A 22,926-nucleotide genomic window follows, 5' to 3' on the forward strand; every position below is an offset into this window, starting at 1 on the left:
CCACACACCCTATAATCACAAAAGAAAATCGCTGATGTAGTGTCCCAACTCATCCCATCTTCCTTCCATATCACCACTAACATTACTGTAGCCAGTTCAGACTGCTGCATGCTGAAGTTTGACTGCTTCATGAAATCACTTCATGGGTCCCCACACATTCACTTCCTCGTGGCAATGGTGCAAACTACATGCACCAACAAGCAGTCAATATCCTTGGCAGACACGGGTGGGGAAACTGGCAACTATCAAGAGTACAAGGGCAATTTTCTTGCCAGTTACCAGCAGCGGTGAAAGACAACCATCCCTACTACGTAGCACTTGTAAGGCACTAGGTGTCTTGAACTGGGGATTCTGGCAGCTGGGTCCAAGGACACTGGAGGCAGAATATAGCCATCCTGGCTAGTGGCTACTGATAAGTCTTATTCTCCATGAATTTGTCCAGCCTCCTTTTGAAGTTGGGGGTCACTAAGCCTGCAGGGGTGAATTCCATAGATTAACTATGTGTTTTGTTTAACCTGAATTATCCAAGGGAGCTGAATGCTGGAAAGTCTAGGGTTCTAGTATTTATGAGGGAGAGAAAAAGTTCTCTTTCTCCACACCATGCATAATCTCAAATACCTCTATCATGTCTCCTTCCCCTTACTCTTCCCTTTTCCTAAACTAAAAAGCCTCACATGTTGTAACCTTTTCTAGTTGCTCTAGCCCCTTGTTCATTATACCAGCACACTCAGAGATGGCACTGGTGTGGCACCTTGTTGAATCTGCATTCTGAAGCAAACCCATAAATGTGTAAAATGATCTCCCTAATGTAGGTTCTCTACTCCACTTCATGCTGTTCCGAGCTAATACTCGTGCTCAAGCAAAGTATCTCTTTTACCTCTCTAAACAAGCCAGAATTCCCTCATACAAGATCTCTGAGTCTAAGGGATCACATAGTGGAGTTTTCCTGTTGAGGCACTGTCTTCCTGTGTACGCTTTTCCATATATTTTTATCTGATCTCCCAGAACCTGATACAGGCAGGTACCAAACCCCTTTCCCCCACAAAAACTTACCCCATCAGCACTTGCAAAAGACATTCCCAGTAGCAGAGGGAGCTATTTGGTCCTGCAACAGTAGGGGTGGGGGTAGGGAAAGGGAAAGAGAGAGAATATAAATCAGCCCTTTCTGGAGTCTTTCAAGACAGAATAAAAAAGGTGGGAATAATTTGACAGGTCAGCTGACACACTTTTAAAAAAAAAAGATTACAAATTGTGTTGTACTTTTAATAGGTGCCTGATAATCAGAAACTGCCTTAAAAAGGCATGCACGTTCTTCAGTTCATTTTTATCATTAAAGGAGAATACTGCTGGCACAAATACAAACACATGGAGAATGCTGCTGGCATGTCTAGACATAGGAGCACTTTAGCACTCCAAGCTGCTGAGTGCTGCAAAGCTTACGTGACTCACAGGTCTGTGTAGCTGAAACAAAATACACTTGGGGAAAGTCAATCATCTATTGCATGTTGATGCTACATGTGTCCAATTGAAATATCAACCATTTAGCCCAATTTGCTAGAAACCCACATGGTTTTCATTTTATCTTAAGTATATGCATATGAATTAGAAGAGCTGTATTTACAGCTTTAAAATGTAACAGCCATCTATTTGTTTTGAATTTAAAATGATAAAAGCAGTAGATTAAATACACAAATTGATTCAAAAATAACTATTTTTGCTTTATTTAGCAGGAACAAGCACTAATGTGATATAGTTACATCTTTGGGAGCTTAGAGTGCAACCTAAGTGTGGATACACATCTATCCAAAAGTAAGCTTTGTTGACTCAAGGGAACTTCCTGTGTGTGTGTTAGATAGAGAGGTATATGCAAAAATCCTTAGATGGCAGAAAGACAGGCAAGTATGCATGGGTAAAGAGCAGCTGTAAGGGAACCTGTAGCCTCCATGACATTGGGATTATAACTCTCATCATTCCTGGCCGTTTCCCATACTAGCTGATGGAAGCTGGAGTCCAACAACATCTTTAAGATTGCACTTCCACACCCATGGTTTAGCATATGATGAAAAGCTAGCCTTGGACATCTTCAAGTTTTTCTGCAACCTTGCCTTGAACAACATCACAAGCTGTGCGCTTCTGAAGGTTGCTTGAGTTTCAGAGACAGCTTGTCAGGTGATGGAGGGAAATGCAGTCACAAAGCGGCTGGGTCTAGATACTTGACTGCAGGCACAAGTGCCCAGGGGCTCCCATGTGCACCCGCTATGCCACTGCTTTCTAAGGTTAACACGTGGCAAGGATCAGCTGCTACACCTTGAAAACCAGCCTTCTGCTGACACCTCCAGCAGTCAGCTCCAGCCACACTAGATGGCACACTTAGGTTTGACAGCAAAGCAGTCAGCTTCATCCAGGGAGCAGCAAGGACAGATATACATATCGGGGTTTCTGAACCAGCTAAGACTTTTCTCCCATGCACCAAGAAAGTCAGGAATCCCTTTCTTACAGCTACTGGTGATGCTCTGTATATCAGGGGTGGGAAACCTGTGGTCCTCCAGATACTGTTGAACTCCCAACTCCCATCAGCTCATAGCTGTCAACGTTTCCCTTTTTTAAAGGGAAATTCCCTTATTCCGAATAGGATTCCTCGCAAGAAAAGGTAAAAGTTGACAGCTATGCATCAGCCCCTGCCAGCATAGCCAATGCTCAGAGACCAGGGGAAACTGTGGTACAACATTTGAAGGGCCAGATTTCCCACCCCTACTGTATATGGAATGCCAATAGCTGCATCTTTCCCTAAGCACCAAAATAGTCCCTTCATGCATAGCACATCAGGAAGAGCAATACCCCACTTCCTCTACTCACCAGAGCACCTTAAGAGACATTGCCTCATTGGCTTAAAACAATCAGCAGGAAACTTGGTGTGTTTATGGCCCAAGTTACGAGGGATTATGACAAGCTTAGCTTGTGGCAATATGAGGATAATCACTGAATCTTACAAAGAAAAAGAAAAAAAAAACCACGAGACTTTTGCTGTAGAACATGAGCTCCTACAAGCAGCTGAATATATTGACATTATATTGTTTGCCAAAGGGGTGTGCCAGACTTTGAGGCCACCACATCTTCCTTGTCCTGTGTTCTCAGTAGCACCCCACCAAAATATCCTGCTATGCTAAAACATCTTTCCAACAGAAAGTATTTAGAAAGGGCTTCTGTTGCCTTGTAACAGTCTGAAAGTTGCATTCAGCACCTTCTCTCCAACCACTGCCACCTGTTCTATTTCTAGGTGCCTGCGTTTTGCTGAATACATCTATGCCTCAGTCGGTTGCTTTCTGGCCAAGCTGGTTGTGGTGGAGCATTTGCAGCCTACCTTGGTGTTTCTCGTAGGATGGGAATAGATAATACAGTGGTACCTCGGGATGCGAATGGGATCCGTTCTGGAGCCCCGTTCGCATCCTGAATAGAACGTAAGACACGACTGCGCGGGTAACGTTTTGCCGCTTCCACGCATGACGTCGTTTTGACCGTCTGCGCATGTGCAAGCGGCGAAACCCGGAAGTAATGCGCTCCGTTACTTCCAGGTCGTCACGGAATGGAACCCGAAAATACTTATCTTGAAGCGTATTTATCCCAAGCTATGACTGTAATTCTCTCTCGTTCTCTTAGTTATGCAAATATATACACTAGCAGCACACAGCCCTGGCCCTATGATTAGGCAGAGTTCATCATCCACCTGTGGAAGCAGAAGCTGTGGACGGGGTCAAAGTGTTGGGGAAGACAGAGCTGTGTGCCACATGTCCCCAAACCAGCTTCCTGCCTTCTTATGTAGTGAAGGATAGCCTCCCTGTCTAATTCAAGTGCCAGCCCAGTTGGCTTCTGTACAAGGAATGGGGAAATGACATCTTGTTCATTGCCTCAGGCAGCAAAATGCCTTGGCCCAGCCCTGTTGACGAGTAAACACACAAGAGAAAGATCTTTCTTCTCCACAAAACGATTGCTAGTAGAACCTCACACAATGGTTAGACTCAGCCCTAAAAATTATGCTCGTGACATACAGTACGACCCCACACCTCTTAAAAGCTGTTCTTAAGAGAATCACGCAAACATTGTAGGGTTTTCTTTTAGAACTACTGACCCATCTTTTTTGTAATGGCTTTATTTTTCTTTGGAAATCGTCATTTAATATGTTGTAATCTGCCTGAGTGGTGTACTCGAACAGCGTGCTATAAATGTTCTAATAAATAAATAAAATGAAACATTTTTTTTCTAGCGCTACACTGTGACTTTTAGATATGCGTCTCTAAAAATCACAGTACAAAAATACCCCAGCTTCTGCAAAGCAGGCTTGCGGCTGAACACCAGATGTGTGTAGGAGGATGGAGGCCATTCTGAATAGGAGTACAGGGGGAAGCTGTTTGACAGAAATTATCTAGGGTAGAATTGTAGAGTTGGAAGGGTTCACAAGGGTCATCTAGTCCAACCCCTTGCAATGCAGGAATCTTTTGCCCAATGCGGGGCTCGAACCCACAACCCTGAGATTAAGAGTCTCGTGCTCTGTCAACTGAACTCTTGCTAGCCACCCTTATACCACTGCCCAATGTTCTGCGGCTCCCACTTCATGAAAAAAGTATTGCATGAGGTGATAAGACTCAACCATGAAATGCAATTTAAAAGATTCTAAACACAAGGAGAGTGTGTGCTTGGCTTGCAAATGTACATACACACTCTAATACACACCTTAGCACTCTTTTAGAAACAGGATGCAGGGAAAGGCTGTGGCACAGTGGCAGAGCATGTTTTGTGTGTAGACTGTAGAAGGCCCTGGGTTCAATCTCTGGCATCTCCAGGTCGGGTCAGAAAAGACCCTTCTCTGCCTAAAATCCTGGAGAGCCACCACTGGCAAGTGCAGACAATTCTGAGCTACACAGAACAATGGTCATAAGAGTAAAAACAATTCTCAATAAAGAAAGCATACATGTCGCTTTCAGAGTCTTATTCCACCTTGAGAGAGAAGAGAAATATTTCTCCTATGTTGGTGTTCACCATCTACAGGTGTGTTTTTTAAATCAGGACTTCCACTAAAAATGTATGTTTTAAGCCTGTTCTCTAATTAGAAACACCTTTTTAGCCCTATCAAACAACTCAACTGATAAATCTGATTGAACTATTGAAAGGTTAAATCTTCTTCCTTTGGTACTAAAATCCCAACAGTGGGGGCAAGAGTCCTCATGGCCACTACTGTACTAGGCTTTTAGGAAACTGTGTGTGGTCCAAATATAGATGCCCCAGTATCACATCTAATTTGGCCCCCAAGCTTCACACACAGAAGTAGGAATTTGAACTTGGGTTTCCCCATGTCCAAGGCCAACACTTTAGCCATTGTGACTACATGACTAAATGAACTGCACAAAATGAAGGTGAGGTTCTCTCTCTCTCTCTCCCCCCCCCCCACATCCTCACCCCATAGCTAAGAGGCATATTCATGCGCTGGGGGGGGGAGAAGTACATCTTCAGAAGTTGCACATTCTTCTCCCAGGCCCCACACTAGATCACAAGGAGCAAGAAATTAAAAATACACAACTAATCACAAGCAGCAACATGATTTTTCAAAGCCTGAAGGAATTTCAGAATACTTTAAAAACTTGAACTAGAGAGATGATTAAGCCCATTCATCTTTTGTGAAGGGAATGCCTGTGTACACTAACAATATAGCTTTAGAGACATGCCATCTTGTGAACTGACCTTGCAAACCACAGATTTTTACATGCAGAGCAGGATACTCTCTCTCTCTTTAAAAAAATGCATGAGGTTTCTGGCAGTTTCAAAAGGCCAGTGACACTGTACCTGCCCTACAGGGACATGAATAGGCTAAAAAAATAACCCAACAAACATCCTTGTCCAGCAAGCTTTTTTAAAGCACATGAGAATGTATGCATTTGTGAACACCGCCCCCCCAGGCATGACTGGTATTAACCAATATCTTTCAGGAAGGCTTCTAATCACAATATAAAGATCTCTTGAGAAACCCTTGACCACATTGTTCAAAGTTCCTCTTAAATACAAACCATGAAGTTGGAAGGGAGCCACCTGGACCTGTAGCTTAGTCCAGCCTTCTGGCACAAGTCAGGGCAATTAACATAACAACAATATACCCCTTACAGATCAACCCATGCAACTCAGCCCCAAGTTGTCCGGAACCGCAAGTGGGAAGAGAAGTGTTGCACTTAAGTCAGCTTGGGACTTAAGCACCTGGTTGGTTGACCACAGCGAGAACAGAGCGCCTCGCTGGGCCTCTGGCCTGATCCAGCAGGACTCTTATGTTCTTAAGTGTGTAACAATCTCCTAGCAGATGCTCTGGTGGGGAAAATCTGCTCTGGGAGGAGTCATCTCCAGATGGCACAAGACAGCCAGCCAAGCCATGTGTTAAAAGAAAGGCAAAACTAGCCCAACATACAGACGAATGAGGGGTGAGAAACAGGGATTGTGCTCAAAGCAGTAAATCAGCTTGGAAATTTACTTGGGTGGGGAAGGAGTCCAACCTAGAAAGCAGACATATGAGTCTTGCCAGCTGAAAGGCAAAGAATTATTTCAGTCTTTTCTGTTACGAAGTACAGTGGTACTTCGGTTAATAACTTAATCCATTCTGGAAGTCTGTTCTTAAACCAAACAGTTCTTAAACCGAGGCGCGCTTTCCCTAATGAGGCCTCCCACCGCTGGTGCCCTTCCACTATTCGGCTTCTGAGGTAAAGTTCGTAAACTGGGACACTACTTCCAGTTTTGCGGAGTTCTTAAACTGAATAGTTCGTAAACAGGGGTGTTCTTAAACCGAGGTACCACTATAGCTGCATGGGCAAGGGTAGTCTTTAATTTGGATTCATAATGCACTTTTGCTGAGCTGGATGAACTGCTTGCAGCTTCTCTTACAAACAATATTTTCTGTGTACACAGGCAATCCTACTTTGTCATCACTCAAATACATATTGACATTCCTGGATAGAAATGCAGCCAATCACAGATGTAGCCAGCAGGAATTCCCACAATTACATCAATCCTCTAATCAGAAACTGACGCCAACTGAACCTGTGTTACATTCACCCATGTGCAAATTCCACAGATCCCCTGCCCTGATTCTATGCCATTAGATAAATTACTGAATAAATGTACAAGAACACAAAACCGATATGGTTACTGTACCTCATTAAGTTTTTCAATGGAATGCAAAATCAAAATCTATGATCATAGGACCACTATACTCCCTAAACACTGAACTCAGAATTAAAAAGGAAGTACCAAACAGACAGACTTGTGGCAAAATGCTTGCAAATTGGCCACAAAGCATTGCACTCTAGGCACTGGTTGGCAGCCCCATTATCAGTTTTGGGATACCTGTGCAGAAAAATAATAAATGCACTGGTTCAGACTGGCCACAATTTATAACATTTTGGATAAAACATCACAAGTTAGAATTCAGTGAAGTATTACTATACAAACTAGAATTCTAAATGCAATCCTATTATATCTGACCATATAATTCCACTTATATACAGTCAATTCATTTAAAGAGATACAGCATGCAATCTGTGCTATGTCTTTAAAAATCATGTTTAAAGAGAGAACATGCCTGAAAGAAAAAGAAAATCAAGAACAACTCTTCCCTGAGTGTCATTGTGTCTTCTAAATTTTCTTTAACAGCCAACTTCTCCAGGCCACTTAAATTAGGTGAAGCAGAGTAAATGTCAACAACCAAAATGTCTTTTAATCAGGCCAACTTATCACTATTCTCCTATTACTGTTATCCACAGGGAATAAAAATAAGTTGGATAAGGTAACATTTCACCTGTATAAGACAGACCTGTGATTTCAAATGCTACTTTTAGAGTTGCAGTGACACACTTTTGAGCCAGTGCAAAAATGCTCACTCAGCAGCTGGGGGCAGTCTGCAGGCCTGTCATCCTCTTCCCCCCAAATCGCATTCCTCCTTCCCCCGCCCAGCACTTTTTGAAGGAACTTATTTTCATAAAAGGCGGGGGGGGGGAGTGGGAGGAAAGATGGGCGAGAGAAGCGAAAGGAGCTGCGCTCCTGTACCCCAGAGCAGGAAAGGAAAGGCCGGCTTGCGGCTGTGCCAAACCACGCTTGAACTCCAACCCTCAGCCAACGCAGGAATGGCATGGTACAAACTCCAAGAGCAACATCCACGCAGGAGGGAAACGGGGAGCCAGCCGAGCAAAGCTGAGTCAGGGGGCAGGTGGCACTTCGCAAGCAGACGAGGCGCTCGCTTAAAGGACACGGGATCCCCCGCCCCGCAAAAAAGCAGCAGCCCTGGCAGGGGCGAGGGCTCGCATTTCCGGGGTTGGGCCCTCGAGCCCCCTCAAACTTGGCAAGGCACCACCAGCCCCCAGTCACGCCGGCCGACCCCCCCCCCCCGCCCCACCTGAGCTCCCACAGGTTGCAAAGCCGGAGAGTAGCTACGCGCCCCGCGGAAAGAACCCGAAGGAAGAAGAGGCCATTACCCTCCCCGGAGCAGCCACATCCCACCTCCGCCCTCCGGGCCCGCCTGGAAGGAGTGCAGCCGCGAAAGCTGATGGAAAGAGAGGCGGCAGCGGCAGCCCCCACCGCTGCGGGCCCGCCACATGCCTCCGCAAAGCTCCGCCCCCGGCTCCCCCTCAGCCCCGCCCGCGGGCGGGACGGCCGCGCCCACGGGCCCTATCAGCAGTGGCGCCGTCCGGCGCTAAGGCCCGCCCACCTCCCGCGGCCCCGCCCCCTCGCGTCCTCCCCTCCCTGGCCCGTGCTTCTCGAGCGAGGACGTCATCAGGCAGAACCCGGAAGCCCGGCTTCCACGGATGGACGTTCTGCTCCCGCCTCTCCCCTCCCTCCACTGCCAGCTCTTTCGCTGCCTCTCCATTCACCAGTCGCGTTCCCTGACGTACAAGCGCCGCGTTTCGTAATGCAGGGGGTGTCGCTTTAGGAGTCGGTCCCTGTAGGCTCTGCCCTCGCCCGGCTGCTCAGTGTCAGCGGCCGCTTCTTCAGCTCGCGGAAGGCGGGCGGCTGCTGCGCCTTTTGCCTGGCTTAATGTTGGGGATAAAGCGGCTTTTTGGTGTTGGGGAACGGAAAAGAGAGGAGCAGCATTTCCATGCCCAGCTCTGTTAGATGTTTATTTACGCAACGTTTTTTAATCCTAATCTTGAAGGATTGTGGCTTCTTTCCACGAGCACAGCGTTTAAAGTCCCATCATTCGAGCATTATCGAAAATGTACAGTATCTAAATCCACGTAAAATCAAATCCGCCTTAACGACTTTTAAATCCATGGCACTGGTTTATTTATTTTCTGCTTCTCCTGCACGATTAGTGTAATTATATAACGTATAAAGACTGGGATTTTGCTGTTCAGAATATAAAAGCAATGTGATTCTAAGGGCAGACCTGTGGTTCAACTAAAAGCGTGGGCCGAGAATCTCCTGTTCTCTATTTTGCAGAACGATCTCGCCTCCTTGAATACACAAAAGTATAGACTTGGTTCTGTCTAGCGGGGAGAAAGACAAATCCAGTGGTACTTACTGCTGTTAATTTAAGAAGGCCAGAATCCTGTTTGTAAATAGTTATAGTAAGGAAAAATTGAACCAAAAGGTTCTGTTCGTTATTTTCTTGAAGCAACATTTAGCCTCTTCTATTTGTCCTCTTTCTTTACTTTAAAAAAAATGGTCATAAATTTTGTAGATGTGTTGGATTCCTTGGGTGCATTTGTGCCAGGGCTGGATTAACCATTAAGCAAAATAAGCACATGCTTAGAGCATCAAGAGACGGGGAGTACCACAGAAATTTTCCATTGTTGGGTTTTTAACATTAATGGTCATAAATTGCTCAGCTGACCATTCATTTTCTCAGCTGAAGTATATTAAAAATCCGAGCAGAACAGCAATGCAACAAGGCAGGCTGGATGCCTTATCTAACCTTATGTAACACATCTTCTTCTATACTTAGTAGAGATAGTTTTGAAGATCTGATCAAAGACTTTGCAATTGGAAAAAAGGAGAAAAAATTCCAAATATAAAGTGGAAGTATATTGTTTATATTTTGAATTAGATATAAATGTGGTGACACCAAAATCTTAATTGCTTAGGTCCTCTAAAGGTTTTAATCCAGCCCTGATTTGTGCCAAACCTTGGACTCCAACCTATCACACGCCTAGTTACTTGGGTCATGCTACATGTGTGTATAAGCTGGGGTTTGACTGAGACGAGCAAGCTACTTTGGTCTTGGGAGAGACAGATAAGATGGATACTAAAAAATATTTGCTTTTGGTGTTCCAAAAGCACTGAGAGCCAGTGTGGTGTGGTGATTAAGAGCAGTGGACTCGTAATCTGGTGAACCAGGTTTGATTCCCCGCTCCTCCACATGCAGCTGCTGGGTGACCTTGGGCCAGTCACACTTCTGTGAAGTCTCTCAGCCTCACTCACCTCACAGAGTGTTTGTTGGGGAGGAAGGGAAAGGAGATTGTTAGCCGCTATGAGACTCCTTAGGGTAGTGATAAAGCGGGATATCAAGTCCAAACTCCTCTTCTTCTTCTCTTCTCCTGTTAAGGTTAGAGGGAATGTAGGGGGTGTGGAAGCACAGCTGGAGTTGTAGAAGGAAGGGAGTAGAAAATTATTTACCCTCTCATGTTAAACTGTCATCTAATCTGATTGTTTTTTACTTTTTTGTTTGCTGCTCTTCTGACTGCTGGCAGCTGTTTTGTTGATTTTGTCTATTTTTGTCTTACTGGAGTGACTTTTTGCAAACTGCATTTGGCTTTTTAAATAGAAGAGCAGCATATAAATAAATACAAATAAAGCTGATAGATACCTTGAAAAATAGACAATTATTCCATTCCTCAGTATATTATATGTTTTAGGTTGGGACAGGGTTGTAATGAGTTGCCTTTGTTTGCTTGATCTATGTAAGGCTTGCAGTGGCAAGAGTCATAAGACCTTTGCCTCCCCATATGCTTATTCTTTTCGAAAGGTTTGCCCATTAGTAATGAGGAAGGGGTAGCATTGTTTGTTTAGGTCTGTTTCTTGAAATTGTTTTGACTTGAAACTCTTTAAAATCATAATCTAGGTGAAGCTTTCTGCAAGGCATTTGACAGGCTATAATAACTTATTGTTTCCATAACCTGTATTCTGACCTCTTAGAATAACCTGCAACAGAGACTTTAGGTCTATATTAAGATCATGTGTGGGTAGGCCAGTTCCAGAACTGGATGGACAAATTGTAAATAGGGCTGCAGAGTTCTTGTTGTGCTATTTCTTTATTTTTTATCTGCAGACATTTTTTTGGACAGGAAATGCATTGTCTGCCAACCTTCACTGTCCTCAGAAAGCCATCCAGTCAACCCGGAGCCCGTTACTTATCCCCACAATTTAAGAACTACAGTAGAATAAGAGGACTTTAGGCTGCACACCTATACTCTCTTACTTGGGAGAGATAGGGATATGATCGCCACATGCAAAGAAAAGGCTATTTCAGTTTGTGGGAGCAACATGAGTACTATTTAAACCCCAATGAAGTATGTCACTCTAAAATGGGGGGGGGGGACAGAACCAAAGGATGCTAAAGTCAATCGTATCTAATTTAGAGGTCTGTACAATAAATAGCAGGATCTGGATTAATGTGGCACCCAACCACCTGTTTCTTTTAAAAAAGAAGAAGCAGCAGCAGAGCAGTTGAAGTTTTACATTTTGGATGGATAGCATATTTTTTTTCTGAAATAAAGCCACAGAAGTGAGAGGAAGCCAAGGTGGAACCTTTCAACAAACAACTGTGGTGGAGGATGCAGTGACTGTCTCAATGGGATTGTCTCTTGCAAGAAGAAGCAGCCCCAGGGAGCAACCAGAGCAGTAGCAGGGAACTTTTAAAAAAGCATGTCTCATTCTTATAAGGTTGCAAAGTACTTGGAGCAATGCCTGAGGATATATCTGAAAGTGAGGTGTGTGCGTTTATGGGGGAAGAGACAGTCTTTCCATTGGTCAGGGCTGGGTAGCCCACATGGTGCCCTCTGGACAGTGTTGGACTACAGCTCCCATCATCCTTGATCACTAGTATCCTAGCTGGGCTGATGGGATTGTAGTCCAACAATGTCCGGAAGGCACCATGTTGGCTACCCCTCGGTTAGGGGCAGTGCTTCACTCCCCTGCCAACTTCTCTGCCCCATGACTTGGAGAGGTGGAATAAATTATGGAAAACAAACTAGGTTCGTGAAAGGAACCTCTGCTTCAAACCTCAGATATGTTTATGTAGCTCCAGTGTCTAGTTCCAGCTGGCCCAATAATAGTTCCTTTATATAAGTCGCAGTGGCTCTGATGATTTGTGGGCATCATGCTGACAAAGGAAGCAGCTGCTGTGCATCCTGCCTGGTTCATCCATGGCTGGTTCATCCTATTCCCTTGGCTGCTGTGGCCAGCATGTTTCTAATTCTCCCTCCCAACATGTAGGGGAGAAGCTTGGGAAAGGGGACCCATGAAACAACAGGGTGGAAGGCACAGCAGTAGGACATTCTTTCAGTGTCTTGGAGAGCTAAAAAAATACAATCCTTGCCGTTTCTGGACAGCCATTGTACCCAAGAGTGAAAACGGGTAATACATTTGGCAAGCTGAGTCAAGGCCTATTTAAAGCACCATGATCCAGGAAAAATCCCAGGGTCTATGCATCCCCATGGAAAAGTCCCTGTGCCAGAAGCAATAACTGGCATCAATTAGGTTCAGCATTCCCACCCATCGAGGTTTTTTGGTGTGGGTTTTATTATTATTATTTTTGCCATTTATGCAAAGTTACTGTACCACGTACAGCAAATAAGAAGCAGCCCAACTCCAATCCAGCAAAGAAGGCGGGGTGAAAAGGACAAAAGATGTACTGTTCTGAGAGTTAGAATGTCAGAAATAGAAATGACAGGGCGTTGCAAAGGAATAGAACTGCTCAGAAGTGTTGGGTGATGTTTCCCTGAGTTGCTGTTAACCTGTCAGATTCTTTGGGATAACTTGCAATTTATAGCACTGTATAAATGAAGCTTAAATTAGAGGAGCTGGGGATAGTGGGTTTTTTCTGCTGAAAACTAGGGCACTTTGAATTGTTTAATGGCTTTGTTGTTTTAGTGCAGGCCTGTCCAACCAGTTGATCGTGATCTACTGGTCGATCACGATCTACCGGTCGATCGCAAGCTGCCCCTGGCCCTCCCCCAAAACTCAATAACTCTGGTCAATCCAATGGGTAGATCACTGCCAGTTTATTCATAGTAGGAGTAGATCGCAGTCTCTTGGAAGTTGGACACCCCTGCTAGTGTATTGGTAGCAGGGCTTTGCTTAAAGCTGAAAAGAGGTCTAGAAATGCATACATCTTCTGCCATAGCAGTCCTTTGAGAAGATGCAATGGTATATATGGTAGGCTTGTGTTACCAGCATCCATAGTTCAGGCAAGGGAGGGGGCCTGTGGGGGACCTTGGAGCCATGAAGCATAGAACAGCCAAGACAATCAGAACATGTGAAATTGATTAGATTGACCCTGACTTTAAGGCCCATTAGCATCAGGAACATTAACAACAGGACCAACTAAACAGGAGTTTGCGTTGCTAAAGCCATGTTAATGAAAGTCAATCTTACTCAGCTACGAGTGATCACCAAAGAAAAAGAAGCATTTTCCTTTGTTTTTTTTGCTCACATGTACATTGAAATAAATGCAAGTGCAGTCATCGTCACACATTAATTTTCCAGTGTCCTCTTCTCCAAAGATAACCTGTCCGTAGGGACACGAGAGTGGCTGAACAGCATACAACAGTTTTAAAACCAAACATGAGAAAACTGGGAAGGCTGTATAAATTTATAATGAATCTGATTCATGAAGAATGAATATGATTTAAGAACTCAAAGTTATTTGTAAAAATACAAATATTGCATACTGGTGTTTATTGAAATATCCTGTGGAATACCAACCAAAAACATTATGTGTGTGAAAATACCAACAACAACAACAACAGTATCAGGAAGGATTTATTAGTACTAGATTATTTTTATTTATTTAAATAAGAAAACAAAGGAGAAACTACCACGAGAATGGAGCAAGTTTGCTATGGAAGCACTTGGGACAAAGGAATGAGCAGAGTCACACAATAGTACTTTGTGACCAGAACAAAGAGAAGCAGTACAGCATTCACAATAGCAAGCAGAATTATGACATAGTCTCGAAAATGTTACATTCATATTTTGGTACATGCAGACCCACAATGAGCTGCTGCTGCTTAAAAATAAATCAATCACACATGCTTCTATTCCTCCTTTTCCAGAAAATTATGTCTGGAACTTGAATGAGCTGATTATCTTCTGAACTATCCTAGTATCTTAATATTGTTAGTTATCTGTACTGTTATATGTATTGATCAGCTTGGCAAAGGCATTTTCCCTGCAAGTAAATTACCGTTCTCAGGCAATCCAATAAAGATACTACAAAATAAATGATCATATCCTTCCTGCCCAAACAGGCCTTAGGTTGACTTATTGAAATATACTCAGAGTTGCAAAGTGATTTCATGCTCTTTATTCAGCTCATAGTGGTGAGGAGGAATGAATGAAAGTGCCCTCAAGGTATCTTCTTTATATACATTATTTACACAATGGGCTGCACATGATTGGCTAATTCCGGAATTCTACTGTAAGCCAATCAGGTTGTGGATTCACTTCTATCTGGAGCATGATTGGGTGGTTCCTGCCAACCAATCATACTGCTGCATTGTTCTAGGACCAATCAGACTGCTGCATTCTGAATCCTATTGTTCTAGGACCAATCAGACTGCTGCCTTTTGGATCCTATTGTTCTAGGACCAATCAGACTGCTGCAGTTTGGATCTTATTCAACTCAGTACATAACACTTATGTTGCAGTCTTGTGCCAATATCTAGGAATAATAACTCCGAAGCCACAAGCTTCCTACCCCAGAAGCAGAACAAAGCAGGGAGGGTGGGAGAACAAAACCCCTTTGTCGTTTATTTCAAAGCACCACGTGCATCTGGTCTGATTACTTATTCACTTCCCTGCCCCCAAGTGGTGACAGGAAAAATTCTTGGATGCTTTGCAAGATAATCTAAACTGGCATTACATCCTGTGAGACAAAGCAAGCAGCTGCTACTGAAAGACCACTCCATCCCTCCTGCCTCGACCCAGCCCCCTTAGCTCAGATCACAATCAAAGTAAGGTAAAGGAGAGGAATGATTTTGCCATGAGTGTACCTCACAAAATCTCCTTCCCCTTCCCTAGCAGACCTCTGAAATTGGCCAGTGAAAACACACTCCAGAAGGTGAGCAAAGGATTGTTTCTAATCTAAAGTGAACCACTGAACAGAAAAAGACAGGAAGGAATGGTGGTAGACTGTAGGTTTGTTTTAGGTTTTGTTCTTCATTTCTTTTTCTTTTTGGCCCCTTGATTGTTTACAACGGGTGAGTGGAGACTTCACTTTTGGCTGCATTCACACTAGTTTATTCCATTTTCACGTTAATGCTGCTGAACTTAGAGGAGGGAAGCTTTTAAAAGTAGTCAGAAACGTGGCACAGTATTAGTTTCACAGAGAGCAAGAGAAACCTTTCACTGACATCATGCTACAAGTTGTGTGGAGATCACAGGCTGCCTGGGCAACATGCCATGCTGGGCAGGGAACCTCCGCAGGGAGGAGACCAGGTATATTTGAACTGTAGTAAATGGATGTGTATGGGAGAGAGATAGAGCATTTAAACCTTAACAACAAAAACCTTCTGTTGATGTTCCCATTTTGTTTGCTCGCCACCTGAAATTCCAGTAATAAATTTACCAGGCAAACATCACAAGTGACTGGTTTGCACATCATAATGCCACACCTCTGTGTGACCCATGAGGTTTTTTGGGGGGGTGAGGGAGCCACATTTAGCAGTAAACAAAGTATTTCCAACTTTCTTGCCATCCTCCCTTCCCTGGGCTGAGAAGAGTACTGTTCAGGTTGTGCTCTTCTTGTCCTGCTCAAATAACCTTTAAAAATAAGCCCAAAACAAATGATTTGCCCAGATGTGGAAAATCCAAACTACAGGACCTAAAGGCGTCATTGTGAAATTAAGTAGGGCATACTATGCTTGCGTGTGTGTGTTCTTTTGAACCTTGTTGAACCTTGAGGCTGACTATAGAACTTAATTCCTTCAGACAGCGGCCCTCCTCCAGCAGCTTGCAAGAGGTACTAGCTTCCCTGCATGCCTGAAAAGATGTGGTCGATTGCCTGTTGAGCAACACATCAAATCCAATAGAATAATGCAAAGCTATATGCATAAAACCACTGCTGCCCTTTGCCTTAACTGTTTGTTTAAGCTTCCTTTCTTTGTGGTGTCCTATGGAAATGTCTTGCTCCTCTGGCCAGCTTAGCAAAAGAAAAATGCCTGGCTGCCAGGATGCAAAGTGTTTAAGACGTCGACTTAATTAAGGCCAGGGTTGCTGTTGCAAACCACAGCAGGGCAGTTAGTTGCTAGAGAGATCAACATTTCACCTGGAGCTGTTCAAGGGTTTGAACCAGGGGTCAGCAAACTTACCGCGTCTCGGGCCGGTGTCTCCAGCACCGATCGCGCTGCGGGCCGGAGGGCGGGGGAGCGCGTGCTCATACGCTATTTCGGGCACACTTCCGTGTCAGAGGAGCACCGGAAATAGCTTGTGCGCATGTGCACAGGCCTCCTCTGACCCGGATGTGCACTGAAAATAACGCACATGCGCATAACGCTTGCGCATGCACAAATAATGTTTGCACATGCGCACAAGCTATTTCCAGTGTTCCTCTGACCTGGAAGTGGACAGCCGCACACTGCAGCGCCGGTAAGAGCGGGCGGCGGCAGCAGGCAGCGGGGGTTGCCGTGGGCCGGAGAAACGAGTCCCTCGGGCCTTATCCAGCCCACGGACCTTAGTTTGGGGACCCCTGGCATGAATCTCACCAGGTGACCTTGAGCCAGGCTATCTCTTTTGGCTCTAATCCACCACATTGGTTGTTCTAAGGTTAAAACCTGAGAGAATCCTATGCATGCTGGAGGAAATAAATGGGTACAATGGTGACAAATGAGCAAATAATGCTGCCTGCAAACCTTGTCGGGGCTTAAGGGGAAAGCAAAGGCTGCCTGCAGAGCAGCGTGGCTCCTCCCCCACCCCAAAGAGCAGCCCAGGAGTGCACAGCCTTCCTGCTGCTTGCAAACGTTGCCGGTGCTTCAGGGGAAAGCAGAGGCTGCCAGCAGAGCAGCGTGGCTCCTCCCCCCACCCCCAAAGAGCATCCCAGAAGCGCGGGGCAACAGCGATTTGGCTCCAGGGACCACACATCCGCTCCATAAGACGCACAGACATTTTCCCTTACTTTTTAGTAGGGAAAAAGTGCGTCTTATGGAGTGAAAAATACGGTAATTTCCAAGCAAGGGTATTGGGAATCAAAATTTAAGATTGATCAAGAGTAGGCTTTTTTCATTCTTTTTTGGTATTAAAACTGATGCCTGCATGCAAATGGGGCACTGAAGGAATGCATTTGAACAAAAAAAGTTTCAGTAATCCACACTATTAAAAAGTCCTGATGTGAGGGTGCAAAGAGACACGCAGAGTCATAGGGAAACAGCATGCAGCCTTTGTGTCACATCAGAAATGAAAGCATCAAGTTGCGAGAAAACCACTACAAGACCTGCTCTTCCACACCTTCCCTTCCAAAGAAAAACAAACAAACCATCTGCCTGCCTCTTCAGAAATGGTGCTTAGCTCTAATTTGTAGTTGTGGCTGTTTTAATTAAGATTTCATTTTACTTACGTTTGTTTCCTGCCTAAGGCTCAGCATGGGTAATGGTGCTTTAAACCAGACAAATATATGAAATACAAAACCACAACCATCTCCCTAGTTATTTCAACACAGTCACCAAATGCCACTCCATATAAGAACAGCAATATGTACTGCCCAAAAACAATGAAGGGTCACTTCCCCTGTCAGACAGCGGCATCTCATTGTTTTTCCCCATCAACTAGTGGTGGAGAAACACACAGCAATATCACAATATGGGGTAAGTGATCCCTCATTTTCTTGCCTTGCCCATCATTGTTTAGGTGCAGGCACTGTGTCCAGATGTTAGCTCTGTTTTGTACTGTGTCTTCTAGACGAGACTATGTCCTAAGGCAAGAAAGTGACGATGATTTGGATTCCGCTTCTCTTGCCTTTACATGTTTCAGTTTCCATCTTCCTGTTCTGGAAAAAGGTTGCTTTCTACCTGCTCTCGTGACACAGGCTAGGTACCTTTAACAGTTGCCCTAGAGCCTGAGTTCATTCCAGCATAGAGGGATGGAGAAAGCTAAACCTACTGGATTTCTGTGTGTCATGCAACGTGTGTGTGTGTGTGTGTGTGTGTGTGTGTCATGCAGCTGTTAAAGGTGCAAAGCCTCTGTAAGGAAAAATGTGGGAATGGCATTCTGGAACTCTGAGCTCTGTGTTATGCTAGAAAACAGTATTTATGAATCCTTTTCCTTTGGATAGGGTAGCCAGATTCATTAAGGGGCAAGGCTTCTGTGCTAATAGCAAGATAATTTTTTTTGGCACAGCCAGCTTCTCTCACCATTGCAGTGCTGTGATGGATGAAGCAGTAATTATTCTTGATCACAAGGCAAGAGTGAATCCATTTTGCCATACCACTCACTATGCATCAGGTGAGGGTGAGATCCAAAAGCTGGGGCTGGACACAGAATTGCCAGACTGCATGTGGAACAAGGCTCATGTCTTCTGCACTCGTTGTATTTTTAAAGCGTACACCTCAAAATTGCTCAGTGTTCATGTGACCAGCATGAGATTGCAGGCAAGTGCCTTCCACAGGTACCCTCACCACAGAGCTTACTGTAGATCAGAGGTGAGGAACCTGGGATTGATGGGAGGTGGAGTCCAACAGCAACTTACAGAGGCCTGCAGGTTCCCCAGCCCTGGCTTAGATTGTTTGTTGAGTGTAGCTCTGTGACATGAAGACCACCTAGAATTTCAGAATTAAGTAACTCCTTGCCTGTGATGAGGCAGCACTATGTAGTTGCCATTATGCACAAGTCTGTGTTCAGAGCACACTGCCAATAACCTATATTTAGTACAGGTGGTGGTGGTATGCATAAGGCCTGATCCTTTTTTGTGGTGGCACCAGCACATGTTCAGCTCCATCTCAGTACTGGGCAGTGAGCCAGATAAGACAGCATTTCTAGCAGCTGTTGTGTGGTCCTGTGAATCAGCCTTTTATTCCCCATGAATCAGGAATGGTCCATATGACGATACCGGCAGGGCGAGGGCAGGTTGTACTAATTGGTTGCATGAAACCCAAATGTCTTCCCTCCATCTAATGCTTTTGGTTCTGTTTGTTTTTCAACGTGCTTTGGAAGTTGACCTGTACCCGCACATGCCATACTGTTCCAGCCAATACCATTTAAAGAAGTTGGTACACACACAAATATCTGCACCAATGCCACATGCCATTTAATGCTGTTTGATCTACTTTTATACAATGCTGTTTGGAAGCCATGCGTGTCTCCTCTCTAACCATATGCCTACCCTGGTATTCAAAGGGGGCCAACGTAATTATTATTGTTTATTATTTTGTTTATTAATCATTTCCCATCAAGCATCCTGAAGCAATTTAAAATATAATAAAAACATATACAAAACAGCTGTGTGGCTGTGTGTGTATGTTTGAAACAACTGCATATATACATTTAAAGAAAAAAACGATCATTTACAACACACACACACACACACACACACACAGAGAGAGAGAGAGAGAGAGAGAGAGAGAGAGAGAGTTAACAACCACACATATATTAAATCAATTCAAATCCTATACTGATACTAGCTGGGATAATGATCTCTATATCTACCTTCCAGCAGCTCGCCTACCTGTTAAATCTGGTCAGGATATTGTGCCATATTTGGAAACCTGCATTTATAAGGCACAAAGTTTAAAATAAATCTGAGGGCACATATTTATTTGTGGCCTGGATACCCTTTGAATTTTAACCTGGCAAACATTGCACTGGAGGGATATCCGATGCCTACTGTGTCTACAACAATGTTTATCAGCGCACAGTCCTTGCTCAGTGGTAGAGTGTGGGTGTGAATACAAGTTGATGCCACTTTTGGCACCAAATCAACTTCCTCTTGCATGAGTAAGAGAGAGCAAGAAGGGATTACCAAAGCAGAACAATCACAATCCGGGGAGTGGTAGTTCTTTTCCCTCTCTGCTCAGCAGAGTGGTTGGTTTCCCTTATTCACCGACTCCAAGAGGGCAGGTGAAAAAGTCTACAGGCCCCCTGCACATTTAACAATAGTGCAGAAGAGGAAATGTCAACAGCTGTACAAGAAGTTGCACTTGCTGAAATCCCCTCTTCTGCATAACTATTAAAGCTGCAGGAGCCCTGTTCTTTTTTTATCTGGCAACCCTACACCCACACCCTTACTTACAGGAGTCTGACTGGAACTGATTCAACAATAGGTGCAAACTAGGCAACTGCCCATGGTGTCAAATCTCTAAATGTACTCAGTTGCTGAAAGTGCACAGAGGCAGTTGAGCTTTGCCTCCCTTCTCCCCAGTAACACAGTAAAAACGAACTCCTCCCAGCTTTTCTCATCCAAAACTGACATCTTAAACCCTTCTTGGTTCTACCCACTAACACACACACGCCTCCTTCTCTGGCTTGCCAAACCACTTCCCAAATTGACACTTTCTCCCCTGTTCACTTACATAATTCTAGTCCAAAACTGCTGATCTTTTTTACCATACTTTTAATCAAGTTTTCCAAAAATTTAACACATACATTTCAATACATAGTAAAACATTTTTTCTTTGTTATTTTGGCCGACTTCCCACCCCCTTTCCCATAGTGTTTTAATTTCTCTCCCTCTGTTGCACCCTGTCTTCTATCTCTTACATCTTAACAACACTACTATAATCTTTAAATTCTTCTGTGGCTCATAGTTCAAATCTTGTTTGTGCATCATCATATAATAATATTTCTTTAAATTGTCAGAGAAAGGCTTCCATTCTTCCACAAAACCTTCGTTATTAAGTTCTCTTATTTTGGTTGTTGACTTTGCCAGTTCTGCATAGTAAAAAGTGCTGGTCTTCTGTCTTACTATCCTCCGTTTGTGGCTGCCATAGCCATAGCCTTTGCTTTGCTGATGGACTGTCTTGATGGGTCATGACTCGTGTCTTTGCTATGTCAATGACTCAGCCGCTTGATGTCTGCCAGGCGGTTTCCTGGATTTTGAAAAATGGGTTTAAACTCCAGCCCCCACTAGACCCAAGAATTCAGGAGTTTGCTTAAATTCTAAACTTTTAGTGAATCCAGATATCTTAGGGCAGCCTTGCATGCCCCTGTGAACTTATATTAGGTTAGACACTCCTGTTTCAATGCTGTGATTAATCAAACTCTTTGGTAGTTAAAAGCTGAAGCAGGAGCCCAGAATGGACCCATATGCATGTTTGCATACTCAGATTTACGTCCAATGGGATTCAGTGGGATTTATTCCCAGTGGGTGTTCATAAGGTTCACATTGGCTTTGTTGGGTGGAGCACAGATTTCAATCATGTAGCTTTCTTTTCTTGGATGTCATTTGCAGAGACAATGTACACTGGGAAGCAAACGGAATTACCTTGCGGTGTTGGGCCATTAAAAATAGAAGGAAGAGATTTATAGAGAGCTGAATACCTACGACACCTAGTGGTTAAAGTCCAGAAATGTCTAAGAAATTGAAATGACGATGGGGAGGGTAGGACACTATTAAGAAAGGAAGAAGGGTGTTGACAAAGATGTAGACAAAGGGAGCTCACAGCAAGTCCCTCATCTGCAGAGAGGCCTTCTCTTCATCCTGGGGGCTCACCCATCAGTCTTGCTTCTCCCCATGTGTCTGGTGAGCTGTCTACCTTTTACTTTCATGGATTATCATGCATTTGTCATCAGTTTATTAATTTTGTTATATATGTAGGGGGGAAACAAGGAACTGGGGGTATACATCCCAAAATAAGCTTTCAATCACCACACACTCAGGGCCAGATTTAGATGAAGAGAGGCCCTAGGCAACTCCACTTGTGAGGCCCCTCCCCATCCCCCACCCTCACAACTAGAAGAAAATGGAAGAGTGTTATAAAGAAAACTGAGTGAACCCAAGGATGATGACAGCTATAAAAAATTATACAATTCACAATTTCTCCTCTAAAGGACATAAGATATTATTGTTAAATACCGTTTGGGTGGTTTCCCCTTTGTGGCCCTTTCAGATCTGCATAATATACACAAGTCTTCCATGCTAGGCTTCTCCCCTTTAGGAGAATGATGGGCAGGTCACAGGCCTGTCGTCCTCTTATATACCTGCTGGGATTGACAGGGCATCTGACCCTCACCTGAATCTCATAGCTCTCCTGTAGCTGCCTCTGATGAGTTATCATTTAACTCGTGGGGAAAATAATTAGCATCACACATTATGTCCATGGAAGTTGCCAAACCAATTAACCAACTAGAAGGATTGCTGTTAATAGCACCAGTTTTCCTATAACTTGATATTGCTGGATAGTTTTGATGAACTGCAAAAGCATTTTTAGTTTGCTTTCTGTTGCCACCCTGGAACTTTTATTTATTAGTGCCACTTTGTTTTGTGTGATTCCTTGCAAATGAAAGAAAACAACTTTTCCGCTTGTATATGTTGATAATATAACTTTGGTTACTGAGGACAAACAAGATTGTACAAAAACAAGATTGGGTGCAGGCCTGGCCAGGACATAGGCGTTCTGACTGTGACAAAGGTGTTTGCTTGCTTGATTAACAGCTGTTGGGAACTTCAAGGACCCTACTCTCCCTTCTTATTGTCTTTGCACTGAACCTGGAGACTCCAATAGAGAGCATTCCATGTTAAGAAGGAGGGCAAGT

General features: G+C 44.1%; 1 protein-coding gene across 5 annotated transcripts in view; it reads right to left on the reverse strand.

Annotated features, from left to right (window-relative positions):
* The window catches only part of LOC310756948 (uncharacterized protein C11orf24 homolog), a 31,063-nt gene extending 22,348 nt beyond the window's left edge, over positions 1 to 8,715 (reverse strand). For 2 of the 5 annotated variants that reach the window (XR_014544994.1, XM_083601921.1), the window contains exon 1: positions 8,502 to 8,715. The gene's annotated coding sequence lies outside the window, so the exon portion shown is untranslated. Of the gene's footprint in view, positions 1 to 1,053; positions 1,106 to 7,843 lie in introns of all 5 variants that reach the window. The other 3 variants (XR_014544995.1, XM_083601923.1, XM_083601922.1) reach the window with 2 other exon arrangements.
* Between the last annotated feature and the right edge of the window lie 14,211 nt (positions 8,716 to 22,926).

This window comes from Podarcis filfolensis, assembly GCF_964270895.1.
Source record: "Podarcis filfolensis genome assembly, chromosome: 1".
NCBI classification, from domain to species: domain Eukaryota; kingdom Metazoa; phylum Chordata; class Lepidosauria; order Squamata; family Lacertidae; genus Podarcis; species Podarcis filfolensis.